The sequence below is a fragment of the Thermobia domestica genome, chromosome 2 (assembly GCF_964235325.1).
Source record: "Thermobia domestica chromosome 2, izTheDome1.hap1.1, whole genome shotgun sequence".
Lineage (NCBI taxonomy): Eukaryota > Metazoa > Arthropoda > Insecta > Zygentoma > Lepismatidae > Thermobia > Thermobia domestica.
Genome location: NC_137455.1, coordinates 317,653,245 through 317,679,825, shown reverse-complemented (window position 1 = coordinate 317,679,825; position 26,581 = coordinate 317,653,245). Strand labels below are relative to the sequence as shown.

At 34.3% G+C, this 26,581-nt stretch overlaps 1 protein-coding gene across 1 annotated transcript in view; it reads right to left on the bottom strand.

Annotated features, from left to right (window-relative positions):
- Nucleotides 1-26,581, bottom strand: part of LOC145678640 (aminopeptidase N-like) — a gene marked incomplete in the record, with an annotated part of 683,740 nt that overhangs the window by 288,277 nt on the left and 368,882 nt on the right. Inside the window, 1 exon segment of the mRNA XM_081749006.1 lies at nucleotides 14,259-14,358.

The following is a 26,581-nucleotide window of genomic DNA, read 5'->3' as shown; positions in this document are numbered from 1 at the left end:
AGGTGTAGCTATGGCTAAGCAGACAAACTACAGCTCGATCAGGTGACAGGGGATAAACGTGGATGTGTACAAAATAAACGTGGCAATACCGCTGGCCTCTCATTTGCTAGCAGCATTTAAAGGGAACTTGGAGCGCCGCCTTCAAATGCAAAGATGTTTGTCACGCCGTTTAGTTAGTATAAAAACTATAAGTGATTGAACGAACACAACGAAGATCATTTATTGATCAATTTTAAGGATACAGACATGGTTTAAATGTTATCGTGAATCTCTCGTGACGCGTGGAATATTCTAATAGTTTGTAGATAAAATTAAGAGGAGGGGGAGATCAGGAGATAACTTTACACAACGAGACGGAGAGAATTTTGTAACAAGACGATAAAAGCTTCACGAGAATCAAGGTGAGGTGAGACTTCTACAAAATTTACGAAACGAATCTAATGTTTCATTTTATCTCGTTTCCTAGGAAACACTAATGACATTATTTGCTGATCATTGGAGCAAAGAATATCTTTTGCAACAACGATGAAGACAACTCCCGGTAATGTATTTTGTACACTATATTATATAGAGAATTGGCAAAACTTTCCGGTCAAATTTCCATTTTTACATAGGTTTACCTCTTTCTTTAACGACGCTGAAAAACATCATCTTTTTTCTCAAAGTATTCGAATATACTTTTTTATTTTTTTACAGTTTTCAAACTTTCATTAAAAAGGAACATGTTTCACGAAACATGATAACCTTAAATACCTACAGGCCTATAGCTTGTTTTCTTACATGTCTTATTATTAAATGAAACTTAGTGATCTAGAAGAATAAACAGTCGAAGTCAAGTGGGTTGTGTATAGAAGAACCTTTTTTTCTTTTTCAAACGGTGTCCTTTTTCTTCTCTCCCTCGAACTCCGACCACAGTAGCATCTTTGGTGGTTGAATTTCAGCCGGAATTCCGCTCACATCTCTTCACCAGCCATGTTTACATTGTGGCTAGCATTGCGCCTCGGGCAGGCAATTTGTTTCCGTAAGTTCAACATTTCTCTCTCTCTCTCTCTCTCTCTTTCTCTCTCTCTTGCTGGTCTTTCTTTCTTTCTGGACTAATTTCGCCCTTCTTGTTTTCCGGCTTACAACCACCAAAACAACCACTATTAGCAGTGTGGGATAAAGTTTGCTTTAAAGTGTACGTACAATTTAGAATATGTGCTACACATGTTTCGTCTACATATTGTGTAGCAGGTGATATGGACAAACGGACGAGTGGGTTTTATTTTTATTTTTATTTTATTTATTCATCAGAAGTAGACTGTTGAATCATTTTTTTCTAAATCATTTAAGAAGTAGCAATCTTACTTGTATACTACAAGAAAAAGTTTGGTTTATATGGCGTGCTATTTTCTCAATTCATATTAAAACCGGATGTGGTAGTGGATTTATATCACTTCCGATTTAATAGATCGTTCAGGATAGACTCTTTACCAGGGGCTCGGAACTCCAATGGGTTTAGCTTCAAATAGTCAGCCTAACGCCTCAAACCGTTCGATTGCACCACACTGACAGCCATTTCATCATGAAAGTGCACTAATACTTTTAGTCTTTAAGTATACACATAACTTTAAATTTTATTAAAAAGAAGAAAAAATGATTGCGTTTGAGTGTAAATTACCTACTACCTCTATGGTCTATGGAACTCAGAGATTCAGTGACACATTCACAAAAGCTATCCATTGACTTTTGTCCACACGCACCAGAGATAAGCGCTTTAATCCTGAGTTACCATTTCACTCGGCATGAAACTGGAGAACTATCAGCGAACCCAATGTTTTTCCATCAGAGAAGTCATGTTTTTGGGATTGAGCCACGAACTATTTGCACTGTTATAGAAACTCTCGTTGGAGGTCATGCGTAAGAAAATCGTGCAAGAACGCTAACGTTCATGCTACTGGTAAAAAGTGTCGTGAAGATCCTGAATCTAATCGAACCACTTTTCAACATATATGTCCGTGGAGTTACGGAAAAAGTGGTCTCAAACGCAAGGACTCGAAACAAAACTCGAATTAAAAATAAAAAATAAAAACAGGGTATTTTTTACGGCCTGGGAAATTTTGGGTCTCTTTTACAATATTTCAGTCGTAATGAATAATATAATAGTACGTTCCATCTTCCATATCCGATTGCAACACGAAAAGATACCCAATTACTCTATTCTGTAGAAAAATACTGTTTGCAAATACCCGTTCTGAAAATGTGAGACATAAAACTTATTAATATTTATGAATAAAGTATAACCTCAATATTATTTATTGAGGTTGTTAAGATTCGGAGATTAAAAAGTGAAAGATGCTATCGGAAAGATTCTTATTTGAAACATTAACAATAAATAAAGTATTAATTCAGTGAAGAATGAAGTTTCACTGCCGTGTTAAACTAACATCAAACACAAAATAGCCGTTTATGGCTTTAAAAGAAAATACACACATATTGCGTTCTAACAGAATATTCGAGGCTCAGAAAAACTGTTTCCCGAACGAAGAATGCGATGTAACGGAAATTTCATATCAAAACATTTTTTTTTTAAACCTATTTCATCAGTTTATTGTACTCCTTAATTTCCTTGATTTCCAGTTCGAAGTTAGGAAACCATAAAAACTAAATGACAAGATGTATGACCTCCAGCCATTAGGTATGATAGTTAGGCAACCAACATGTCACACATAATATCGTGGTTACATAACTTACACTTGCTGGCAACAATACAATGCCAGTTTGAGAAACAGTCAAGTTAGCTAGCCTTTGGCTAAGCATAGGACTCACAAGTATTTTACAACAAACTTAAAAAATACGTTACCAAATACTCTATGCCTCTTTGAGAGCTCCTCCGTGGCTAAGCGGTTAGCGTACGCGTCTTTGGCGCGGGAGACCCGGGTTCGATTCCCGGCGGGAGCTCATGTGGTTCGGATTCCACGTTAATCAGTAGGTCCACGTCTCATATAGCCTCGCTGTTGAACGGGACGTTAAACTCAAAATCAACTCAACTCTATGCCTCTTTGTGTGTGTGTGTGTGTGTGTGTGTGTTATTTGCGTTTTTTTTTTATATATACAATTTTGAGCCCCCCATTCGATGGAGCATTAAAAACTATCTGAAAAAAGAGATGGAATTTTTCGCGTCACTCTTACCGTTTCCGAGATATTGGCCAAAAAGGATCAGATTTCAGGGGATTTAAGGAGCCATATCTCAGGGATTATATTGAGTTCATCAATACCTAAAAGGATAGTGACCATTTTGGTACCAAATAGTAACCAGTGGCCACTGGCCAACTAGCGACGATTCCCCAGATATTCCCAACGTCTTTGGTTGCACTAAGATGAACGTTTTCTCAACTTCATTTTGGCCCTTGTGCCGTGCGCAGACAAATCAACTTTCTTTTCAGGACGATGACAACTATTTCGTTTCTTCTCATGAAATTTTTGGTTACCACAAGTACCTACCTTTAACCTTAAGAGTTTGGTGCAACATTTGCGCCCGTTAGGGTTTTTCACCGATCACGTAGATTTGTTTCTAGGGTAACCCTTTCCGAGCCCTTTACAAACTGCTGTTTTGGGTTCTATCGACACTTGGCACCCAAGGGTTTACTTTTAGATGTCGTGGACATGGTGGGAGTACGCAATCGCCTAGGCACGACTGACACAATTGAATATTCTCCCTGCTCTTGGAACCCTCAAGGTCGTACTATCTAGACGGAGTCCGCAATATCTTAGGACCCAGAGTCCCGAGCTTGACTCCTGGTAAATCCTTGCCGTCACTCTGCTCGACTTCCTACCTAAGTCATCCTCTTGGCTAACTTGACACTCTGTTTAATATCAGTTATTGATTCAATAATTATGCGTTATGAGCTATTGACTCAATAATTATTGCGTCATTAGTTACTGATTTAATAATTATTGAGTCAGTAAATAATGACGCAATAATTGTTGAATCAATAACTGGTATTGGTATTGAAAAAAATAATTCTTTTTAAGTTCGTTCTGATTCCAGTTATTGATTCAATAATTATGCGTTATGAGTTATTGACTCAATAATTATTGCGTCATTAGTTACTGATTCAATAATTATTGAGTCAGTAAATAATGACGCAATAATTATTGAATCAATAACTGGTATTGGTATTGAAAAAATTAATTCTTTTTAAGCTCGTTCTGATTCCAGTTATTGATTCAATAATTATGCGTTATGAGTTATTGACTCAATAATTATTGAGTCATTAGTTACTGATTCAAAAATTATTGAGTCAGTAAATAATGACGCAATAATTATTGAATCAATAACTGGTATTGGTATTGAAAAAATTAATTCTTTTTAAGCTCGTTCTGATTCCAGTTATTGATTCAATAATTATGCGTTATGAGTTATTGACTCAATAATTATTGAGTCATTAGTTACTGATTCAAAAATTATTGAGTCAGTAAATAATGACGCAATAATTATTGAATCAATAACTGGTATTGGTATTGAAAAATTTAATTCTTTTTAAGTTCATTCTGATTCCAGTTATTGATTCAATAATTATGCGTTATGAGTTATTGACTCAATAATTATTGAGTCATTAGTTACTGATTTAATAATTATTGAGTCAATAAATAATGACGCAATGATTATTGAGTCAATAACTCATAACGCATAATTATTGAATCAATAACTGGAATCAGAACGAACTTTAAAAGAATTAATTTTTTCAATACCAATACCAGTTATTGATTCTATAATTATGCGTTATGAGCTATTGACTCAATAATTATTGCGTTATTACTTACTGATTCAATAATTATTGAGTCAGTAAATAATGATGCAATAATTATTGAATCAATAACTGGTATTGGTATTGAAAAAATTAATTCTTTTTAAGTTTGTTCTGGTAATGCTCTTAGAATATTCTCAACTGGTTTTATGTTGTAAAAGTACTTTCTTCATGGTAGAACTATTACAGGAAAGCAAAAGTGGTACTTGAATAGAAAATAAAAAACGAGGGAAAAAAAATAAAATTTTCGTTTTTATCACAAACTTTCGTTTTTTTCTTAAAAGCCGGTCTTTTTTTTTAAAAAAAAAACTTTGTCCGAAAAGAGCCTACTTTTTTGCATCTAGTTAGGATATGAACAAATATAAATATCCGAACTTTGAGGTAACATGAACAAATTTGTCTTGAAATAGTTTCGTTTCATTCAGCATCCTTAAAATTAGTACAAAAAGGGAAATTATAAATTTATCCAAACGTGAGTATTTTTACTACTGGCTTGAGCATTTGTTCTCTTATATGTAAAATTTGGGTATTCGACGGCAGTTTAAGAGTAGAAACTGTCTCAGAAGCCAAATTTCGATTCTTACACTAGTGCAGCAGTTGCTTTACCCACATATTTTCCTACTTTGTTTCCTACCTCTTCATAAATGCATGTAATCTAAAGCAAGTAAATGTGAGAATTGCAGATCAGATTACGGTTCTTCAAAACTACGCACATAAGAAGGCTGAGTCACTGAGTCAGCCTGAGTGTTAAAATATCTTGTTCATGCTTGTGAATCAAGAAATCTTTTCTTTAATTACGGTATATTATTCACAAGATCAAGTTCGAACTATCAATATGATGTTCTTATTTTCAGAACATGAGCAGACATTCATAATGACCTTCAGCTGCTGGAATTTTAGTATTAAAAAAAAAAAAAAAAAAAAAAAACATCCGAACTATTCAGATCCATACATCCTCTGCCAACGCATTTTCACAAAAAATAAAAACATCCTGTTTAGCCTCAATTGCCGTGTCACAGACACAAAAAAATTGTGTCAGTGTTCCATTTTTTTAGCTGCTCATCTTATGAGCTTTAAACGCGATATTTCCGCCCATTCTTTTTTCTCCCCTTTCATTTTGCTTTTGAAGCAGATATTTCACATCAACATTTATACAAATGTGTGTTTTCTCATATGTTTGTTGGTATATCTGAATTTGTATATGTGTCAGTATGTTGCCTAGTGATTATTTGTATTAGCTATTCTCTCGTTTTCTGTAACTAAATGATACAAATTTTCATGTGTGTTTGGTGTGAGCTATTTTTAATAACAGAGAAAGGAAACTAAGGGTTGCCGATAGATAATCTCTAATATATATATATATATATATATATATATATATATATATATATATATATATATATATGACAAATTCGTAACTTCTATGAGAATAGACTACGGGTGGGTGTCAAATTGCTGTAACTACCTGTGGACAATATATTGATTGATTAAATAAGAGTTTAGCATTCTTTTCAGCAGTGAAGCTATATGAGACGTGGACATACAGGTTAACATGGAATCTGATCGGGAATCTAATCTGGTTCCGTAAAAAGAAAAAAAAAGACGCGTACGCTCACGAGAGAGCTCTTTGTGGACAGTAGAAGATAGGAGTGATGCAGGTATAAATGTAATAGTAGCTCTCTGCTATTAGTTTAATGTTACAGCACTCGTGCAATTAGAAATGAACCCGCTCTCGTTTTTTTTTTTTCTTTAAAATATGAATTCCGAGAAATGCTTCAATATTATCTTGTGCTCAAAAGCAAAATTTTATTTTTACTCAAATAGCACTTTAAAATTATATCTTAAGGCTAGGAAATAGATGGTTGCACAATCATGTCATTATAGGTGGGAAAGAGCAGGAACGTGAGGAAACGGCGTCCCCTTATTAAAAATTCAAGAAAAAAAAATAGAATGACATGAAGATATAAAAAACACCAAAAACTTTACGTTTTATTCTTCGTCCCTTAGAGAATAACGACATCAGTTCTCAACAAAGAGTTAAGATTTAAAAAAAAAAAAAAAAAGCGATGATGCAGTTCCATTAAACTGTATATATTAATGGCCGTCTCCTTAGTTCTGGATCATCATTTCCAACCATGTATACAAGGGCACACCCAAGAGGATAGTTCACCGGGTCCGAACTTGTGCTTCAAACTTCATAACTCGCAAAACATTTCTACACGTTTTTAAGAGAACTATGGTTGCTCTAGGCTAGATATGGTTAATATACGTTAAAAATTCACACTACATCTGTAGTCTTTGTTTTTTTATAGAAACAATTTAGTATTATTATTTTTGTTGAGAATACAGGTGGCAGCACTTTAAAATTACTTATTGTTTTAGCGAGAGTAGAATAATTCCAGTTCAATACTACCTAGACATAATGACTACTACTGGTGGACCTCCCCAAAAATACTCCAAACACCCTCTAACACAAATTTTAGGTAAGCCCAATAGCTATAGAACATAATTAGCTTGCGTTTTGACTTGGTAAGGTAAGTTACGTTTAACGTATTCACTGCACATTATTTAATCAAAATTCTCACGTAATTTCTCTATCTGTTTCTAGCATTGCAATTAGTACAAACAACATCATTAACAATAAGAAGAACTTATATTGAGCACACGACGTAGAATATAAGCAACCCTTAATTACGCATTTGTTGCTACCAGTTGTTAAGACTTAAAAAAGAAAGAGGAACGGTAATTACTTAGAATTTATGCAGTAGCAGTTAAACCACCAAAAATACTCTTTTATACACGGTAGAGAGCCCTCTGAAATCCTCTAGAATCTCCCTATGCAACAAAGAAGTTATTACAGTACAGAACGGGTCGTAAGAGAAAATAAAAAATATGGGAGAGAAGTTTTGCTCCGTTTGCAGAATGTCATTAACACTCGTAACTACGACTGCGTAATGAGTGTGTGTAACTGCGTGTGAACTTTTTTTTTTTAAAAAAACAAGAGAGTTAAAAATTCGCAAAACTCCTCTAGTTCACTTAATCTAGAAGTACGAGAACGAAGAACATATAGGGAATCGTGAAGTAGTTAAACCGAAAAGAAATGTTGAAAAAAGAGAGAAAGAACTCGGTGTAAACTTATGTTTCAAACGAAAAGGTAAAATCAGATTGTAGCACTTTCTGAGCTTGTTTTTTTTTAAAAAAAAAGAAAGAGAAAAAAGAGAAAAGAAAAGAATAAAAACGCTCATCCAGCGACAAAGTATGAAACATTCATGATGAGACTTTTGTACTTATGTTGTTGCAAACGAGAATCGCATAGGAGAATACAAATGGAAGTTTCGCGGTAAAGAGTGCATAGTGAGATTTTTTTTTTTTTTTGTAAACTCAATGGAAATTTAAATATGAATGTTTGAAGTTTGATTTCAACATTTTTTCTGTTCTTTTTGCCATGATTGTTATTCAGATGGTACTAGCTTGATGATATTCTTGACTACCTCAAATGCTTGTTCTTTGTGGAAAATATTCGAAAGGCATATTTGAAGTCCCGAAAAAAAAAAACAGCTTTAGTAAAACGCTATGTTCCAAAAATTCATTTTAAACTGTTTTGCTACTGAAGAAAGAATTCAATTTTTTTCCTGGCGACGTGATTTCAGTTAGTTTTCTTGGACTATCAGCCAGGTGAAGGTATTGAAGGTCGGCCGTCTTCAGGAATAAAAATACAGAAATTCAACAAAGCTATTTCTCGTAGACACACCAATAGCCAATCAGAAGCCAGCATCCCTAAACCAATCACAAACTCCCATTCATAGCTCCGCACCTATATTTAACACACTCCTGCATTGATCAAATATAACATTCTAGTCTATGTTTTCATTTGCCACGGCTGTTCCGAGCTTAAGATATAAGTAAAAAGGCTTTAAGAACAAATAAGGAAGAAAATAAGTCTATCTGATGAATAACAATAAGAAATTATATAAAAAGCAATGAGTTGATCAGTATCGGGCTTTATACCTATTTTTTGGGCCAGTAAATGTCCGCACCTTCGGTCTCTTCATCACAATCCCTGAAGACGAATGCAATGTTTAGCTACTATTTCCACACAGTGGGCATTTTAGTAATACAAAATGGAAAATTGAAGTACTATTTAAAAAGCCCCATTTAAAAGAGGAATTTTTGAAGATGCTAAAATCACGTGTTTAATTATTTTTAACAATGGGTTTATATGTCTAGTTTCATTTCTCTAACTTGAGGTTCTCGTGAAATACACCATTTCTCTTATCCATGCGAACAGCTTTAACCCCCCTTCCCCCCAAGGATAAGAATACAGCTCGAGCCAAGTGCTAACTAACTATGTGCAAAAATCATGTCAAATGGTTTAGCGGTTTCCCCAAATTGGGTAGTTTAGGAATACAATTTCGGAAATTAAAATTTAATAGAAATTATCCCATATTCCTCTTTAGGTTCAGGATTTTCGAAATACTGAATGTGTCTACTTCTATTTTTTCTTTTTCTAAATGAAGAGTTCACGAGCAGCATTTTATTTTCTTAACTTGAGAGACCTCTGAAGTACTCTTCTTTTTAGATGCAATTTGAATCCCCGTTTGCTTCCTCTTAACATAGATATTCGAATCAAAATGATATATTAAAAAACCCAGTTGAAGACGAGCCCTAGATCTGTTTAAAAATTCATTTAAAATGGTTCATCCGTTTTTTCTGTGATGAAGAAACAGAGGTAAATTTCATTTTCATTTATATAGGTTGATGAGAACTATCGTTTGGTAAGTCTTGCAATATTCATATTCAATATTCATACGAACTTCCAATATTTATTAATTTTTCAGTACAAACATGCTGTAAAAAAAAGTGGTGTAATTATTTTGTGTTTCTTGCCATAATGATTTTCATTTTAATTTTTGAATACCGCAAGCAATATATAGATTTACTGTATATATAAATTATGTAACTCATATTTAAATATCCACGTTCCCAAGTAGTGCGTCACCTACACGTCTATTTTTACAAGAATAATTTAAACAACTCTTTGAAATAATTCTGATATCTAGTGTTATGTTCCAAAATTCATTGCTCAGGCATTAAACCACAGTGGCACTCGAAACTAGGGGATTAATTTGTTCCAAAAACAAAGTTACTCTCATCTTGAAATTTACTCATTTTTAATAAAAAAAAAATGAAATGAAATCTTTCAGTTTAACGTCCCACGATTATCCTCTTTAGGACAAGAGAGACAAGGATTAAAGCAAGTGAATGATGATAAAAGAATTAGTGGAATGAGAAAGTGGGAGGAAATGGGACTACCCCGAGAAAACTCACGGACACGATGTTGTCCACCACAAACTTACTTGGAAGAGGATATAACCAAAGGTGCAACGCACTACAAGCAAGCGCGCTTTACATGACTCAACGCGATAATACAAATAGAAATACCAGCCAACCCTTAGCTACTGTGTCAAGTTTCACTCAATCTTCACGATAAGAAGATCTGAAAAATTTGCAATGAAAATTCTGTGGCAAAGATACACTCAACCCCTTGGTTATATGTAACCCATCTTACTTTGTATATTATTTGGTTGCTGACATTTTAGGATATTTATTCATCAGGTGCTGCAGGAATTACTTGTTTTTTTTTTTTTTAATATTATTCTCAAAGTGTGGTAGTGCAGATGCTAAGAAGAATGGCTTTCCTTGGTAGAAACTCCCTGAATCTCCCTTTAATCTAAAGAGTCTTCCTTTTATATCTCAAAAACGTAATATAATGTATTTATACTAAGGAGCATTGTGAAAGTTTAGTTAAAATAATTGGAGAAAAAGTTCAAAACATGAATAAAAAATTAAAAAAAACAGCAGAATCTTGTGAAAATCTGAAATTTAAAATTTGTTCTGGGTATGCTGGACGATATGGTCTCTAGGTAAGTATATATACAACGGGATAGACGAACAGACGGACGTAGATCCGAAAATCACTTTTGTTTTGGCATGTAGGGGTTATGAAACGTGTATACTGTAAATGCATTGGAACCTAAAATTCCATTCATCACATGAATATCATACGTTGTTGTCTTCTACAGTCACACAAAATTTAAAAGAGAAAAAAATGAGAAAAGAAAAGAAAGAGAAAAGAAAAGAAAGAGAATCAGTTTGTTAATATCCTACTGTGGTATTTTTTACCTGAGAATATTTCATATATTTCACTAATGCAATGTGATAGGAAATCTGAACGAAATAGGCGAAAAGAGAAAGAAAGTAAATACCTACTTATGTTTCAAGGACGAGAAACTGAAATAGCATTTAGCGTGTACCTTGAGAATTGAGATACATCATTTGGTTCTCTGTACTTAAAAGGAGATGCGAGAGAAGTTATTAACGGGCAACTAATTTCCAATTAATTATTCAAAATCTCTTGAGAGACTCATTAAATTTTCTCTTCTCTGTGCTTGATGTTTCTTATTTGCCCTCGAGATTTCCTCGGAAAAATTTAATTATTTTTTCTCTTTTATCTTCTTCTTCTTTTGAGAAGAAAGAAAATAATATGGACAAAAATAACAAATGGAGATTTACAATCTTTTCTTTCTTGGAAAGACTAGTTCTCAATAAAAAATAACAATTGTAGGTTATACGGCACCTTTCCTATGAAGGTTTCTTCACTGCAGGAATATTCAATCGATGTAAGCAGGGCAAATAAATATCTACAACTCTATAATGAAGAGACAGACACACTCACTCATACGTAAAAAAATGAGTTCTATGCACCTGACCTCAAGGTATAGACTCCATATATTATGTTAGACACAATCCAACTTTCGAATCCCCAGGACGATTGACTATGTCAGCTTTTTTATGGAAGAAAAAATTGACCGATTTTGGAAAGGGAGAACACAGTTTTTTCACTCTTAAAAAATTGGCACGATCAATCGTCATGGGGTTTCGAAATTTGGATTATGTGTAACAAAATACATCGAAACCATAACCTGGGGTCCACTGAACAGAACTTTTGTTTGTTTGTATGGCTGTGTTACACGTATCCTTCCTATCAAAAATCGCCAAAGATTTTTGCCCATAAAAAGAAATTGACACGGTTAATCCGCCTAGAGTTTTGAAATTTCAAATCCACACCCTGAGGTCCGCTGCACAGATTTTTTTTCTAGTTGTGTTACGTGTATCCTTCGTATCCAAAATCGCTCAAATTTTTCGCTCATAACAAAAAAAAAAAAAAAAAAGACAGTCGATTCTCCTGGGGTTTCGAAATTCCGATTTTGTGTAACAAAATACATCGAATCTATACACTGAGGTCAGGTGCACAGAACTCTTACCTTATTTTATTTATTTATTTATTCTTTTATGTGTGACTGTGTAATTATTCAGTTTTTATATGCGTAGTACACTTAATTATAATTTTTAATCCAATACTTTATTTCAATTTTTTAAAAAATTAGGGAAATTGTATTACGTTTCAGTAGTGGAGCGCTCACCTTTTGTGTTACGGGCCACTGGTTTGACCCCAGGCCATTAAAGTTTGTTCCAAACAACCTGATAGGAAACTCCCCTACCTCCCACCACTTACCACTGCAAAAGGGGAAGGCAAGTCGCTGACCTTCACAGAGAGGGAAGCTTTTTTAATAAACAGAATCGTGCAAACTCTTAAATTCGTAGGTCAATTCGCTCGCATCTAATGTTGAGAAAGCACTGCTGTTTCTTTTAGCTATCAATCCCGACTAACAAACAATTAGTTTTTAATTTTTGTCTTAATTAAGCTGTCTTTAATTGATTTTTTCGTTAAACTTTTCTAATATTGGGGCCGCGGTAGCTCAGTGGTTGAGCGTCCACCTCTGGTGTATGAGGTCCGTGGTTCGATCCTAACTCGCGCCAAGTGAACTTTGTGGTGGACAAACACCGCGTGTGTGGGATTCCTCGTGGATCTCCCTTTTCCTCCCACTTCCTTCATTTCACAATTTCATTCATTTCTCATCACTGCTCCCTTTAGTCTAGCCAGCATAACCATGGGACGTAAAACTTATAAAGATTCCATTTTCGGTTTTCGATTTTATATTATGAAATCATTGTATCAATAAGTAAATACCCATTGAATTACCAACCCTGCCATCCCTTGCCATTCCAACATTATGTCACAAGCCCGACAGCGAAAAAGAAGGAAAATAAACAATACAACTGTTCAATAAAATTTCCTTCCTCACTAATACAGATAAAGGTAATTAAGTGTTTTAAAACACGTAGTGTTGTTATGAAAGTTGTAATTTATTATTTAGACATATTTAGATACACTCTATACTTCCGTGTGCGGGGGCTGATAGTGGAAGACAGAACACCAACATTCACCTGCACTTGAGCGTGGTGGGGGAAAAACTTCTTTTTTTTCCTATCAGGTTACGTGAAACAGATTATAGTGTTGTCCACGAGAATAAGGTTTACTTGTCTCTTCTTGTCTCGTCTATTCTTGAAAATTTTCTCGCCCTACTTTCTAAACTTATATACAAAACTTGTTTTGATTTATTTTTCTTAATTTCATTTAGAGGTTATATCAAAATTCTTCCCCGTCACGAGAGGTTCGCGAACTGTGTGGTATAACAACAAGTTTACTTCACAAAATTTCATTACTGATTAAAGTTAGATGAAAAATAACTTCAGATTCGTATTTCTAGTAAAATTCTAGCCTAAAATCATGTATCGCATGTTCGTCTTCCCATCTGAAATATTGGAGCTGAATTCAAAATGAAGGATTTCAAGATGGCCGCTATGATGCTAAATGGCACCATATGGTGCGCCCTCATCCCAATTACCCACATACAAAGTTTAGTCATCTTTTCTCAAGCCGTTTCAAAAATAAAAGGGTGTTGCTGTACTTTTCACCTCACCATGTACCGAAAGATTACAGAATCATGACGACTTATGAATTTCTTGGGAAAGAGTCTGCAATAGCTGTCTGCCATGTAATTATGGGGATACTAGTTTCTGATCCAAATTTGTTTGTAAGTACTGGATCATTTGAAAGTGTCTATTGAAGAATATTTTATTTATCTTCTTTTAGTTGCAGAAAGTATTTTATATGCTAAATACGTACTAGCTAAGAATAATTCCTGTTCGTTGTGAAAAGGTTACTAAGTCGTTGGAGGTTTAAAAAGACTATTCGTGTCCGTATTCGAAAATGTTCATAAAAGTGAGGGTGATCTCTCACAATATATACACGTATTTAACTGGACAAAAAAAAAAAAAAAAAATAACTTTGTCCGCCTTATGGAAATGTCCGCTATTGAGAAATGTCCGTTAAGGGAAGTTTTACTGTAGTAAAAATAATAAAATAACGCCAAATCTCAAAAGTAAGCTTTACAAAAATTCACGTTAAGAAGAGGTTAATATTGTAAAAGAATTGAACTTTTTTCTTTCTTCTTTTTTTTTAATAAAAAGGAAAGATGGATATGGAATATAGAAATGACATACCTCGGAATCAAATTGGGGAAGGGAAGTTAAGTTGTAGGAGTAACAATTCTGACTGCCGTGTTGTTCCTTCTGACTTCGTTCTGTTTCCTAATCCAATATCCTGAAAGGAACAGAATAAGAAATTACATAAAATACAAAATACATAAAATATTCATACAAAATACATAAAATACAAAATACATAAAATATTCATACAAAATACATAAAATACAAAATACAAAAAATATTCATACAAAATACATAAAAAATTCATATAAAATACATAAAATATTACTTTTAATAACTATGTACGGTGAATAAGAATAACATGATGAGTAATATTGCAATATCCGGCATAGTTGTGTTTACAAACACCGAACACGTGCTTTTATTTACAATCAACCATGTGTGTCTTACTAGGATTCCATGTGTGGCTGCAGACGAATGAAACAACAGCGACACCACTGGTCACATGACGTCATGAGAACAGCAGCGCCACCACCTCACCTGGAGCACCTATATAACCGAAAGGATTCCGAGGAAAGACATTAGTCTGCGACTGGTCATTCCACCTTTAGCTTGCTCTGGAGCTCTAGGAGATATCTATCCCAAAGTCTCTAGTTTGCTTCCGCACTCTAGGCTTATCATCTGCCCTCAGAGCTTGTTGGGAGTTCTGTGACTCTTAATCTCTTCACTGCTTTCACGTAGCATTGGAGATCCTAAAACCACCCGACCTAGCTTGCTTCGAAGCTCGGTGGAGATCCTGTCCTAGGCTGAATATAATTTATCAAGTCTTTTTTTTAGTAGATAAGTACAGCAAATATTACGTTCGAGTTCGTTGATGGAGCTCGCTCCTTAACATTTTCATGGCTAACGGTTATATGAACGCTAGCTATCCTTTAATTTTATTTTGTACTACTGAAACAAATGTAGTAGAAATTATATACATCTCGCCACTAGATCGCAACCAAGGATGTTATAAATAGAGGATCTGCCCATATGTATCTTCATCCTATTAAATCGATGAAGCCAAAAAAACAACCTAGCATCGGCACGTCTGATTGGCTACTAACGTTTCTGCCATCGTCTGATTGGCTACTTTCGTTTCCGCCATGATTGTTGGCTCAAAACATTGCAATCCTATTGGGCAGAGTGAGCAGAGTAGGGGTGGCGAAACTGTGACGTATGGCTTCAAGATTTTTTTGTAAGGGCAGATCCTCTATTTTATAAGATCCTTGATCGCAACAACATCCTCCAGCCGTCGACATCTATCGGACGTAATAGAAAGTTCTAGTGTGTGATCCTTTTCTGTCTACTACGGTTTATTATCTATTTATGAGGAATATTTATTTATATACTGTACATACAATATATACACTATTAACTGCAGACTAAGTCTATTGTTAATTTTCCCCTAAGAGTAACACATACATATACTACTTGTAAATAAATAAATTATACGAAAGTATCGAAATATTGACACATAAAATATTGGGGTAAAATATTATACTTATGAACATATTGGTAATACAATAAACATGCATGAGGTCCCTGGTTCGGTTCCTGGCCAAGTAAGTTTGTGGTAGACAACAGCGTGCCCGTGGGTTTTTTCGGGTACTTTCGTTTCCTCCTATATTCTCATTCCATCCATTTTTTCCCATCATGATGCATTTGCCTTAATCATCCGTGTCCCTTACCCTACAGGACATAATCGAGTGATGATAAACTGAAATATTTCATTTCATTTCATTTTTCAGATCTGTGCGCGAGCGACCAAAGAAAAATTCGTTAAAAACTTGCAGGAGAAAAGCGAAAAATCACTTTTGTATGTTGTAGCTTACTCAAATGCAATATTTTGAAGAACCTATGTAACACAGATAAACAAGTCTCAACATTAGTGTTTTGTATTTTTAGACTCTTCAAAACATGAAACACGGTACAGTAGTAGCAATGAAGAAAATAGTTAAAAAGTTAAAAAGCTAAAAATTTGTTTTATAGTGCATGATCTGATGAAGAACATATACCGAATGTGAATGTTCTGATTTCATAGTTATCAGTTTGTAACTGATACTCTTTCTTTGACTTTCTTCCCCAAACTCTTTCTCCCACTTTTCTTTTTCATCTTCTATCTGGATACAGGCTACTACTTCTCTAGGAACATAAATTTCCCTGTTTCCCTCCACCCATCCCACCCCGTTTTTCCTCGCAGGGCAAGCAACCGGGCAAATTTCCAGCGATTTCTCGCCAGCAGCTATCGGGGACACATGTGGAGGTGGAGAACACCAAATGGACGCGCGCTACTCCTAGACTGCTTCGTTTTGTGTTAATACACTTCTCCTCCACGCCTAAGATCAAACTGCTATAAAAACACTTGTGAAAACAGGCTCTCTTGCTCTGCCGGACTTATTGAAGAGGATTAAAAAACAAAAACAACAGCAAAAAAAAAAAAGTACTGCTCTATTTCTTTACTTTTCCAACAACAAGCAGACACAATTTTCTAAAGATACACTTATTTTCGTCCGCATTAATTCAATCTTGGTTAATGGTCAACGTTTGATCTTTTTGATAAGTTTGGAATTGGTTCAATTTCTTTAATGATGTAGAGGTATAACTTTTTATTTTGATTATGCTGGTTTGTAAACATGTAGAAGAGTTTGTAAACAAACAACTAAATGTGTTCGTTCTTTCTCTCTTTTCTTCTTTCTTTGTCTGTATTGCTTTTCTAATCTAGGAAATAACCTGCATAAGCTTATCTTACTTTTTTGCGAATTCCAATCAAACCCCGAGCCAGGATCGGAAAAATTACGTACATTTATGTAAATAATTACGTGTAATAATAATAATAATAATAATAATAATAATAATAATAATAATAATAATAATAATAATAATAATAATAATAATAATAATAATAATAATAATAAATGTAAGGCACGGAGGCTCAATGGTAGAGGTATCATCTCGGATCATCTAAATTTATGATGAATAATATAGTGTTCGTGCATTGTGTCGTGGTTGTCCTTTTTCCTCGCATGTTTTCATTCCACTAATTATTTCAAAATCTTCCATTTCTTTTAAGCTTCAGGTTAATGTTGCCAGCAAGACGATAGGTTCAACTGAACTGAATAACATCCCAAGTCCTTGGACTTGGAATGTTATCCTTCTCAGCTGAAATAAGATTTTATTAGAAATAAGATTTGGAGTTGAACTTAGACTGTAACTTTATGCAAGTGAAGAGCCCTTGGACGAATAAATTGAAAAAAAAAAAAAAATGAAAATACGAATAAAAGTTGACTTAGAGTGATATTCAATTCAGGTCCTCCATTGTGATAGGTAATGTTGAAAGATATCATTTTACGTATGTCATACAGAAGGTCTACAAGTCTTAGACCTTATACGACACGTTTTATCCTTACTACAAAGTTTTTATTAGTAATTTAACATCAATTCTGAGACAGATCGTGTCAGTCAACAATTGCAAAAATGCTCAATTTTAACCTAACCTAACACGTGGCACGAGGTCGTGAGTGAATAAAGTGTGTCACCACCCAGAAAAGTTCAGGAATCCTGAATTAGTGAACCAACTTTGACTCGGGTCACACTGTTAGGAAAAATAGTTGATTTTTTGTTTAGAAAATCCTGAGAAGCTAAATTTAACAGAATTCTGTTTGAGTTTAACGTCCCGTTCAGCAGCGAGGCTATATGAGACGTGGACCTACTGATTAACGTGGTATCCGAAGCACATGAGCTCCCGCCGGGAATCGAACCCGGATCTCCCACGCCAAAGACGCGTACGCTATTATAGAGTTTAAACACGAGATATGGCTAGCCATCGTTAAAATTAACATTTTCTGTGAAGATGTTAACAAATTGACTAAATTAAGGGACATGGCGGAGATGGGAAAATATAGAATTCAGAATTTTAATTTCGTTCAAGAATTATCGTGTGAAGTAATGTACGAACTTGTGTATTAACATTACGATCTTACAATATCCATTAACATGTTTCTACTCGTAATAAGCAGGGTTACGCGGTGCAGAATTTTCGAGACAACATAGAGCCTCTTCCAATAGAAAGATACATTTTTCGAGACAAGACATCACTTTTATGACATTTTCAAAACGAGATAGTTTCAACTCTCTTCACGTGCACAGTGACTAGAAATAAGTGATTTTATATTTGATAATTGCCCTGAGGGAAGAACATACATTGAAAGTATTTGAGCACAAGATCTTGAAACTAATATTCGGACTCAAGAAGATCGGGAATGGGGATTAGCGGAAACTTCACAATTAGGGACTGCATAATTTATATTGTTTACATCGATAGAGTCATCAAATCTAGGAGACTTAGGTGGGCAGGTCATGTAGCCAGGAATGGAGATAGTAGGAAGGCTTTCAAAATCCTAACTGGAAGCCCAATCGAACAACGACCATTAGGAAGACCTAGGCTTTAGATGGAAGGACAATATTTAAGATGGATATCGCAGAAATAGGAATACAAAGTAGACACTGGATCCAGTTGGCTAACGATAGAAGTCAATGGAGAGCTTTCGTGAACGCAGCATTGAACCTCCGGGTTCCATAGGCCACAGATTTAGTTAGTTATACATGTATTTGTTGATTATTTGAATATTCACTAGCACACATCAATAAAAATACCACCAATTAAGAACACATATTCTTGCCAGACGGGGCGTAAACTTGGGAACATCACATTTTGACATCATATTAGAACAAGCTTTAGAAAACTCAATAATAGTAGAACAAGATTCAACGAATACAATACATACGATGCAAGCACTCGAATATTTCAATGTAACTTCCTCTTTCTTCTATTCCGTTTACAAACAAACTGATTTTTTTTTTAAAAAAAAGCTTCAATTTATTGTAAATATACATGAAAATACCAAACCAAACAGAAATATTGAAATGGTTTTGAAAAGTAAAATCAGAAATTTATTTTTTAACCTTAGAAGCGAGTACATTTACGTATGTTTCTCAACACATACAGTAAATTATTATCTTTTATTTTCGTTTGCGTTTAGAAAAATTTTCACGGTAACATTTATTTATCTCTACGCATATTTGGTTTATACGTTCCTTTCGGATATGTATATACAAATATAATATAGCAAACAAGTGTAATGAGGGAATATTTTACATTTTTTTTTTTTTAATTTTTAAACATACGACAATGTTTGTTTATTTAGTATTTGGATGCAAATTTTTTAAATTTTTTGTGCATTTTTTTCAGAAGTTAATACACAGTAGCTAATATTGTAAACATTACATACACGTTAAAAATAAGAGACAAAAATAACGAACTTGGCTTTCTCTAAAGCTTAAAAAAACTGCTACAGTGGTAGTGCTTAATGGTACAGCTGAATATAATGGACTCTTTAGTTTTACGTCCCATTATTATATCCTTTAGTCTAAAAGAGACAGATGATTAATGACAGTGAATAATTACAAAATAATGAGTGGAATGAGAATTAGGGACCGTATGCACCAGACGTGAGTGCTCTCCCAGTGAGCCACTGTCCCCTCCTCTCTATGAGATTCTTACCGCCTATACATTTCTTTGTTTCATACGGAAAGTAGGTATAAATGGAACACTTATATGAAAAGTATTATAAAACATATGTTTTCAGTTATACTTTTACTGAAGTATGTTAAATATAGTCATAGGTTAAGTTTGAAAACTACAGGATTTACACATGTACGTCGCCACATATGTTTTTTTTTTCTTTGTGCATTTTTAAGTCCCATAGTAGTAGTGCTGGTAAATGTGCAACAATATATATATACTTCTAAGCAGTAGCAAATATTGCTTTAGGAATTCTGGAACTATACATATATTTCCTTATCAAAGAAAAGTTTATATACAGGGTGTTTCAAAACAACACCGACAATGTTTGGGAGGTGATTCCTCACACCAAGATAAGACAAAAAGTATAGACAAACCTGGGTGCACAAATACTTCCTTTCGAAGTTATAGGCTGCCGAAAACTTAAAAAAATGAACTTTAAAGGTCCATAGCTCCAAAACTATGGGACCTACCGTAGCTGGGTCAAGACTTTACTAAGGAACTTATATGTGCTCTATCCAAAAATACATGCTTCAGTACTTCCGCGAAACTTCTTATAGAGGTAGTTAGTGAGTACTTCAGATTATTCAAATGTTGTTTATATATATTCAAATGTTGTTTCTGCTTTGTGAAACATCATATTGTGAAGTTGCTTTATGAAATACCATACTTACTAGCGTACTCCTGTATAGAACTAAAAATTGATTGTCTTGTTTTCGAAATGAGACGAGACACTTCTCATCTTGTGGGCAACACAACTTGGGATGCTGAATCAATAAGCTATCAGAAGTCATTACTTGCTAGCATTTAGCGATTTTGCTCTTATGTCTATCGACAGACTAACGAACAGATGGATATAGCTGTTCTGTAAGACAAAGATCAATTTGTTGTGAATAGCTTAGTTTGTAAATGGGATCTCGGTGACTCAGTGGTAGAGCTATCACCTATGGTGCGTGATGTGCCTGGTTCGATTTGCGCTCAGGCCAAGTGAACTTTCTGTTGGACAAACACCGTGTAGTTTCCTCGGGGGTTTCCTCGTTTCATTCCACCATTTCATTCATTTCTCGTCATCGCCTTCTTCTTTAGCCTAACCGGCAAATAAGTGGGACGTAAAACTGAAAGATTTCATTTCATTTTCTCATCGTTTATAGGTCAACATTAATATGGATAATTGAATTTACGCCTAATGAGTTTACAGAGTATACAGCCAGCTATTCATAATCTTCCTTTCGGTTGTATGATGTCTTAACTTTCAGATAAACAAGATAGACAATTATGTGCAGTATTGTAAATTAATTCAACCATAGTATTTTTATTTAAAAAAAATCTTTAGAAGGGTAAATACAATTTGTAACAAAATGATATAGGTAAACAATAGTTGAGTTGAAGCATGAATACGTTGTGGTTAAACCTAGTAATGACCAATGTGATAATGAAGCATAGGGGATGAAGGTTAATTTATGGCTTTTCCAATTTCCTGGATTTTATCATGGTTGACAATGGTTTAATGCTCAAATCTGGTCGCTGTTGATTGAGGAGCGATAACGACATAGCACATACGTTTTTCCTCTCTAAATTCCAGCATACAATGTACGGGTAGACACACAAAAGGATTTAATCAATTAGTAGCGTACCAAGTTGAGCTTTGAACTATAAATAAGTTATCTAGTAAAACCTATTAAAATCACATAAACCTTATTTCAACGATCTCAAAAAGTTCGTTACTGAATTATCTAAGTCCCTCTCTCTCTCTCTCTCTCTCATACACTCTCTGTCTGTCTGTCTGTCCGTCTCTCTCTCTCTCTCTCTCTGTGTGTTATTTGCGATTTTTTTTTTCAATTTTGAGTTGTCCATTCGATACAGCATCAAAAACTATTTGAAAAAGTTATGGAATTTTTCGAGTCAATCTTAACGTTCCCGAGATATTGGTAAAAAAAAAAAAAGTTCCGATTTCAGGAGATTTAAGGAGTTATATTTCGGGAACCGTAAGTCATACAGAGATCATATTGGTGTTGGTCAATACCTAAGAGTATGGTGAACATTTTGATACCAAATTGATACCCGATGGCCAGTAGCCAACTGGCGACCGTTCCCCAGGTATTGGACAAAAGAAGTTTGGACTTCGGGAGATTTAAGAAGCCATATGTCAGGAATTGAAAATCATAGAGAGGTGATATTTTGCGAATTTTTCAATTTTGAGCCCTCCATTTTGAACATGTGTACTCAAGGAAATTATAAATGGATAGATATATTACAAGAATTGTTTAGTGAGTATAATAATGAAGTACATAGAACAATTGGTATACAACCTGTAGAAGTTAATAAAAAAATAAATCTTTTTAAGTTTGTTTTGGCAATGCCCTTGGAGCATTCGCAACTGTTTTTTTAAATATAGAAATATAGGCTCTGAAACATATTTCGTAATTCATTAACTCTAACAGTGCCTTTACATAGGTACGATGTTGTTTGGAGGGGTCCAAAGTTTGAGGGTTCAATAATGCAAGACACTACGTTTAAGTAATATGAAACAGGTGCTATTTTACAGAACTTAAAATACCGAGAAACCTAATTAGATTAATTAAGATATGTTTAAATGAATCCCAAAGTAAAGTTCGGGTAGGAAAATTTTTGTCCACGAGCTTTCACGTCGAAAATGGTCTGAAACAAGGAGATGCGTTGTCGCCATTATTATTTAACTTTGTTCTGAAATACGCTATAAGGAAAATCAAAGATAGCTACCAGGGCCTAGAGTTGAACGGTATTCACCAGGTTATGGCATATGCTGATGATGTTAATTCAATAGGGGATGATGGGAGAACAATAGAAAGAAATGCAGAGATCTTATTAAACGCTTGCAGGGACATGGGTTTAGAAGTAAATACAGAGAAAACTAAATACATGGAAGTGCGTCGGGACCGTAACACAGCAAATTATGGATGCGTTAAAATATTAAATAATACTTCTGATAAAATGGATACTTTCAAATATCTAGGATCAATATTAACAGAGGAAAATCATATTCCTGAAGAAATTAAATGTCGACTAAAAGCAGGGAATTCGTGTTACTATTCGGTTCAAAATCTCTTGTCGTCGCGATTTCTGTCGAAGAATTTGAAGCTTAAAATATACAAAACTATAATCATGCCTCTTGTTCTGTTTGGTTGCGAAACCTGATCGCTTACTCTGAGGGAAGAACATAGACTGAAAGTATTTGAGAACAAGATCCTGAGACGAATATTCGGACCCAACAGGAACGAGAATGAGGAATGGCGGAAACATCATAACGAGGAACTACACAATTTATACGGTTTACCCAACATTGTTAGGGTCGTCAAGTTTATGAGGCTTAGGTGCACAGGACAATATTAAGATGGATCTCACAGAGATTGTAATACAAAGTAGAAACTGGATGCAGTTAGCTAAGAATAGAAGTCAGTGGAGAGCTTTTGTGAACAATATATATAAACAATTCAAATAGTTTTTACGTACTTTCACCTATATTATCACAAAAAATATGAAATGATTTTTTTAAGAAAAAAAAATAGTACAGACGATGAATAAGGTCAAATCATTAGGCTACATCAATAATTTCACCGTAAACAAGTATATTTTCATTAAGGAAGTGTACAAATGTGTGTCGAGGTCCGGGTGGACCCCCGCGTGGACGTGCTTCTGGATTTCTACATACATTACACTTCTCAGTCGAGCTCTCAATCTTGCATAATTAAATAGTTTACTTAAAAAAAAACTTTATATATTTATTTTGTCTGTTCGTCTGTCCTTAGACAAAATTTTAAGGAATATTCGATGGATCAAAATAAATTTTGAACAGGATATAATCGAGTTTGTTGGTGTAGATAATCCATCCACTTGAAACAAAGTTATGGACAATGGAAAATCGGTGCCTACAGGAGTAATTGTGTATATCATCCTTGCTTGATAGATTACCCGCAGTATTGTTGAGATTAGCGTTTTGGTATAATGTTCAGGATACAAAATACTAATCTGTCCATGGAAAACAACTCTAAAATGAAACTAAATTAACGGAGTTTGCATTTAAATTTTCATTTCAACCCAGCGAAGCGAGTAATGTATGCTAGTTAAGTTTAAATATAAGAAACCTTCAAAATTCAAAGTGAAAAAAAGAATGAAAAAGAAGACTAATACTGAAATATAAGCTGCTGCGTCAAAACTCGAAGGAGAAACAGAGAAAATTAATTTAAACGTATCTTAACTTTTCACCGTTGAAATGTGTATAAAGATGGGGCTTCTTTTTATTTGAGCACCAGAGATGGAGTGGATTAACAAGACATTATCCACTGCAACCGATCACCCACTCTGACCCACCGACCTACCATGACCCACTCTAACTCACCAATCCACTCTTACCCACCAACCCACTCTGCTCATTGCATTGTAGACAGCACCTTCTGAACACTGGTGAATTTATCTATGATTTACTTTCAAGGACTCAATTTTCCTTACTTTTTCATTCGTTTGTAAAAAAAATAAAAATAAAAAATCCAGACACTTTCGGATATTGATATTTGTAATTGTAATAATAGCAATAGGACTTACTTCTTGCTTTTCGAGACGCAGTCGAGTTTTAAACTTTTTCTTTCCTTTACGTTGGCCTACTTTAGCTTGATAGAAAACTTTCAAATTTCATCCTATTTTCCACTGAAAAGTATCCGTAATTAACAAGGAAATAATTGCATATTATTACAAATTGAAATTGAATATGGCACATGACAAACACTAGGGCCGGATTAAGGAAGGAGCGTAGGGGCGCTATAGCCCTGGGCCTCCGCTCTGATCAAAATCTCAACTGTCTATCTAAAAAGAATCATGAAGATACAATCACCATCATAAAATAAAATATGACCAAAAATATGAAACTTTTTTTTCTTAACTTTCCTAGTGTGTTTTCACAGAAATGTATGATGAAGTCAGCAAGGATCATATATTTTTTCTAGACTCGTTCCTCCAGATGGGTTAATCCAGCCCTGATCAAACACATTACTATTTTATATCGTGAAGGTCAGATCCACCGGTATTGTGATAGAGTGGTGCTTGGTCGATTGACCATAGAAATTCAAACTCCAATTATAGCCTTCTTTCATTCCAAGTGTAAACTCTTTATTCAGTTGGGAGGAGGACGTGAATCATGGGTCAGGGTTTATGACAATGAGTTTTTGGTGAGTGGTGTGTTAGTGGGTCACAGGTTAAGTTTTCATTGGCCCATGCTATCTATGGTCAGTACAATTTCTCTTGTTAGGGATTATTAATTTTTATTATTTATTAATTTTGAAAATATAAATATATTACAAAAGTTCCTACAAAGTCCAAATAGGACTTCTGAATGAAGACTTCTTATTTTGCCATACACAAAAATATTTTCATTATAAAATATGTCATTTGATTGTGTAAATCATCGAGAGTATAGAATGCAAATAGTAATATCATCATTTGAAGAATCATGAAAATGTTTAAAATATATTTTATTGCTAATACTTTCATTTATATATGTTGCTTTGAAATCGATAATTTAAAAGTTCCTAATGCTTATTTTATAAACAAAGCTATTAAAAAAAAAACACACACATCCTTCCCATATAAATTCATTTGAAGAGTAATAATGATACAAGGAACAAATTTGAAACAAATTGATGGTTGTATTATTTGTTGTCATGTAGCTTTCCTGTTTGCGTTCCAGGAATTTCAACGTTATGTTTATATTCAAAAATAACAACAAAAACAAAAACCTCTGGAATTATAATTACCATGTCCAGCCAATAAGTCACTAATGAAACAATTGTTTGTGAATACAATCGTAATGTCATTTTTGTATCATTAGTATCGAGTTTTATTTGATTGAAAAAACAAAACAAAAAATCAACTGGTAATAGGAAACGCTTTTATTGAATAATAATTAATTTACAATATATGTACTTGTTTGTGATGCATAAACGAACATTTTTTTTTTCAAAAAATCTACGAAATCAATGTGATTTATTTAAAAGTGTTTGCTTTATTTATTGATTTGGAACGCTTTGTGTTTCGTATATGTGAATGGATATTACACAGAAAATTGAAACATACAATATTAAGAGGATTCATTAAACCTACTATTACCCATAAGAGGAGAAATAGGATTGTATCTTCTTTTCTCGATTCTCGAAGGATAATGCTTCTCTTCTCTCGTTTTATAAAGGATCTCGTACTCTCCTTATGAAACGAAAAAGCTTCGGTTATTTTCTTTTTTCTTTTTTTTTTTTTTTTAAATGTAATATTTCCATTCTTCACATCTGACTGAACAAATGTCATTATGGACACAACTTCTGAAAAGACCTCCTGAGCCCTCTAATCAAGCCCTCAATTATGTCATTATGGGCAGAATTCCCGGAAATGCGTCCTAAGCCCTCTAACCAAGCCCTAAATTATGTCATTATGAGCACAACTGCCGCAAAGGAATTCTAACTCCTCAATTATGACATTATGAGCACAACTGCCGGAAAGACCTCCTAAACCCTCAATTATGTCATTAGAGGCACAACTGTCATAAAGGCCTACTAAACCCTCTAATCAAGCACTTAATTATGTTATTATGACCACAACTGCCGGAAAGGATTTCTAAGCCCTGAATTATGACATTATGGGTACAACTGCCGGAAAGGCCTCCTAAGCCCTCAATTATGTCATTATGGGCACAACTGTCATGAAGGCCTCCTAAACCCTCTAATCAAGCCCTTAA